Below are 4738 nucleotides of genomic sequence, written 5' to 3'. Positions count from 1 at the left end.
ATTATCAAGGGTTCATGAGGGAGGGAGGGTGGGGGGTGGGGGATGAGCTGATACCAAGGGCTCAAGTAGAAAGAAAATGTTTTGAAAATGATGGCAACATATGTATAAATGTACTTGACACAATAGATTTGTGTGCGGATTGTGATGAGCTGTACGAGCCGGCAATAAAATTATAAAAAAAAGAGAAGCAAAGTAAAAAAGCTGATTAACAACAAGAAATATTACATGTAGGATTTTAGTCAAGTTTCTATAAAAGAAACACCGGCTGTGGGCATAAGGCTAGCAAAAACCTATTTAGTATTTTAAGTTCAGCCCATTTCCATTCTATAGTACCTATTAAAGACCAGCAAGGAGTAAGGGGGTTAAGAAAATTTCCCTCAGTGACAACTACTCATTATACAGTGAGTAACTGATGAGAAGGATCTTGGGAAAGAAAAAAAGGGTTGTAGTGATGAACCTTTATATTCCATGGTCTCCAAAAACCTGAGCCAAGAAGTTGATTCTGGTTCATAGTGACCCTATAGGACAGAGCAGCACTGCTCCTTTGGGTTTCTGATTCTGAGACTGTAACTTTTTACAGGAGTCAAAAGTCTCATATTTCACATGCAGAACTGCTGGTGGTTTTGAACTCCTAACCTTGCTGTTACGGGTTCAAACATGTAACACACTCTGTCACCAGGGCTCATTCTACACTAGGTATAGTTAAATAGTAATCAACTCACATGTAAAACTATGTTCTATGTCTTCACTTTCCTATCCATTAGAAATGAATAAATAACCCACAAACGAACTAACTGCCAGAAAGTCGATGCGGACTCATAGCTACCCTTGAGATAGGTGTAGAACTGCTCCTGGGAGTTTCCAAGCCTGTCACTCTTCACGGGAGCAGAAAGCCCATTTTTCTCCTGCAGAGCAGCTCGTGGTTTCAAACTGCAGTCCTAGCGTATTATAGTTCTACACAAAACCACTCTGCCACCAGGGCTCCTTCAAAGAATAAATAGCAATGTAAATATTAAATTAGGACTCCAAATCTGAGTTACAGAAGAAGTAAGAGGGAAAGTGATAGGTAATCTACTGGCTGTTTTTTTTTCTTCTTTAAATCAGTATTGAGGGCACACCCATCTTCCCCCATTCCAAAAAGTACTGTAAGCTATCTAAGTGATAATTTCTTCAGTGATTTAAGTTGTTGATTTATGAAATACTTTTTAAAGTGTCTGTTTTAAATAAAAAGCTAACAAACAGCCTAGTTATATTTCACACCATCAAAACACAAAGTGGATGACAATTGAGTCTCTCCGGCCAAAATACTCAAAAGCTGAGAGGATTAAAAACACAAACAGTCCTAAGATTCAATTAAGGGAGTCTTACTACCTATAGACTAACCCAGACCAGGGGAACTCCTTGACTCTAGGGAACTGGCAATAACTTAATAATAAAATGCAGATCATTTACCTTAACTTTTCAGTGTCCAGTTCTTTAATAAAGATAACACTTTTGTTAAGTCTATTTCTGCAAACTTTGCCAAGTTCTTTATTTACACTGCCTACTATTAAAAGGTTGCTAAAGTTAACTAGACAGTAAACGAGGCAGAAATCACTTTATAAAAAAAGGCCAAGCCCAAAATACCACTTTCTACAGAGAACCCACAGTTCAGTTTCATTAAGAAAAAAAAAATAACACCAAAATTTTAGATCACACTAGAAAGAACTGAGCTATTCAAGGGGGCACCCCAAAAACCCCAGAATTCTCTCCTCACCCAAAGTTATCTATTTAAGGGTGTTTTTTTTTTTTTTAAACCAAAGAACCATATCACCTTCAAAATATTCTCCATTACACTTAATACATTTGTCAAATCTGGGATTCCATTCTTGAAAGCATTTTTCAAGTTCATCTGTTCGGATAGCTGACAGCACCTCCCTCATTTTTTTCACCTCTTCTAAGTGTCAAATTACTGTCCTTTCACGTCCCTCTTCATTCTCAGAAACAAAATGAAGTTGCATAGAGTGAGGTCAGGTGAGTAAGGTATGTTGGGCAAGAGAGTCATGCTTTTTGTTTTTTGCCAAAAACAAAACCTGGTGCACTGAGACAGATGGCTGTGTGAGCAGGTGCTTTATCGTGGGGGAAAAACCAGTCCCCCATCTGCCACAAATAAGGCCCTTTTTTAGTGGTACACTGTTACACAATCTTTTCAGAACCTCTAAATAGAAAGCTTGATTAACAGTTTGACCTAGTGAAATGAACTCCAAATGCACAACGAGTTGACATTTTCAACCATTTGGGAAGCTGACAGACAACCAGAACAAGGTTTGTAATCAACTGATATTTCTCCTTTTCTCAACCAAGTAAACCACTCGTACACTTGAGTTTTTCCCATAGAGCTATCATCGTAAGCTGTGTTCAACATCACGGCCTCCCAGGGGCTGAGGAAGAAACAAAATTTCACAGCCTCATGCTTTTCTCTTAAATCGACCATCACAAAAAACGAAGTTCAAGGGAAACTGTTTTCACGAAAAAATTCACTGTGTCAAGAAAGAATCTCCCCAGGAGACACCACTGGGTGCATTTACTCAGAGCGAGTTGCGGGATGCTTGCCTAGTGGGAACAATGCATACTATGAAAGCTCTTTCCAGAGGAGCTTTTTCCCAGTTGATTTTGGGTATGTTTTATGTTTCAGAATGTATATTTTAGAATCTATACCTCCAGCTACATATGCAACGAGGGCAATATTCTAATACAACAGATTTGTTGCCGCATTTGTCTACTCTTTTGTCTAATATTAAGAATTATAAACAGAGCAGTGCGACTAGTATTTGGAATCAGTGTTACAGTGTCAGGTACAACATTTCACTTCTCTTCACACCACTGGCTCTCTGCACACCTGGGCTTTCTCCTCTTCAGTAAAGTTGTTTTGTGAATCTCCTCAGGAGTTTTCTTCTCGATCACATTTGCAACAGTCTTGCATGTAACATCAAACATACCTTCGATGTCCAAGTAGTTTGCAGCCAGAATAAGTTCAAAAGCTTCTTTGGTCAACTTTCGGAAACTCTTGGTCCCAAATTGGGTTATCATTTTTTCTCTTTTCTTTGTTCTCATCATCCTCAGGAGGAGGAGGGCCATCCTTGGGGTGGGCGCACCACTGCATGACCTTTTAAAATATTGCTGCATTAACATTTGGTAAAGGAACTGGATCATCATCTCCTTCATAATCCATTCCAAAATCTTCCAACATGGTATTGATGGTCACAGATTGCTTGGCAATTTCCACATCAACTTCAAATACATCTCCAATCAGAATTCTGCAACTTAATTGACAGCACGGTGATCTCTCTCCAGGAGGTAGCGGACCCAAGGCTGGCAAGAACTAGGAGGTGTCAGCAGCAACAGCAGAGAAAGGCAGAGGACAAGGCCACTGCCATAGCAAGGTGCCGGCGTTGGCTTCTGTAGGGATGGGCAAAGGCCTGAAATATTTTTATTATGCCTAATAAATTTGAGTTTATATATTCTTGTCCTGGTTTTAAAAATACATGATTTATATACATTCAGATTCCTGCCTTACTATTTTCTTAAATTGCTCCATCAAATAACATGTTTACTATTTTCTGTCCCTCTTCTTTTAAATCAGTTTTTACTAGTCTTATCATCCATACATACATCAATTGTGTAAAGTACATTTGTACATTCATTGCCCTCATCAAACTGTCAGTCTTTCAATTAGCAGCCAGGCAATTTCATGGTTTTCGCCATCTAAACACACCGTTCACCTACTTCCTGTTTTTGTTTTGTTTGTTTTTTCAAATTTTTTAAAAATTAATTAATTTTTTAAAAAACATTTTATTAGGGGCTCATACAACTGTTATCACAATCCATACACACATCAATTGTGTAAAGCGCATTTGTACATCATTCTCAAAACATTTTCTCTCCATTTAAACCCCGGACATTAGGTCCTCATTTTTCCCCTCCCTCCCCGCTCCCTCAATACTTTTAATAAATAACTCTGGTACCAGTTTGTTTCATTAAATGTTATCAACTGCTACAAGGGTTTTATAGAGAAATCCGAAGACTTAAAAATGGCCTGGTATTTCTCAGAATTTATAGATCTTTTTTAGTATATTTGCATTAGTATGTAAAAAAATCAATCTGAAATCAATACCCTGCTTTTCTCTGCAAGCCTTCTTAAAAAAATGTAGCTTCACAAAAAAAGTAATTTGTTTTTATTAAGCTGATAAGTACTACTGAAATACAGACACGATACACACAACATACTCATCAGCAAATAGTTATTATAGTTCCAAAGTTTAGGTCTTAACACAGTAACAAAATCTGTGAAATTGAAGTATTCTTCTCACACTGTAAGAGAAAAATGACTATGGATGGTGTCAGTGTGTGAAAATTTTTTCCATTAGAACCTTGAGCCCCTTGTAATTTATCAAACAAAACCAAAGTTAACAAAGCAAACAAAACCCCACAAGCATAGAAACAGACACATTGGAATTAACTTCTAGATAGGCCTCTTAAGTGTTTACATGGGGAAGCAGGCTTCACAGCAAGGTAAGAAATCTCCCTGTGGGGAGATTGAGTAACATGAAATATGTTTACGGGTGTCTCAAAAACTATCATAAATACTCTCTAAAAACAAAAATAAACAAAAAACCTTCCCTACTTTGGTGAGAATGGTACTTTCACATGCAATTCTTTGACGAATATCTATCTATCCATCCATCCATCCATCCATCCA

The 4738-nt window shown here is 37.7% G+C and overlaps 1 protein-coding gene and 1 pseudogene across 3 annotated transcripts in view; both read right to left on the bottom strand.

Annotated features, from left to right (window-relative positions):
* Positions 1-4738, bottom strand: part of CUL4A (cullin 4A) — an 80578-nt gene that overhangs the window by 65733 nt on the left and 10107 nt on the right. The gene's annotated exons all lie outside the window — the stretch shown is intronic.
* Positions 2855-4738, bottom strand: part of LOC105978779 — a 9052-nt pseudogene continuing 7168 nt past the window's right edge.

This window comes from Echinops telfairi, unplaced genomic scaffold (assembly GCF_000313985.2).
Source record: "Echinops telfairi isolate 266 unplaced genomic scaffold, ASM31398v2 ScPeMD7_7467;HRSCAF=8505_1, whole genome shotgun sequence".
Classification (NCBI taxonomy): Eukaryota; Metazoa; Chordata; class Mammalia; order Afrosoricida; family Tenrecidae; genus Echinops; species Echinops telfairi.
The sequence above is the reverse complement of the archived record's forward strand: the minus strand, read 5'-3'. Positions and strand labels throughout refer to the sequence as shown.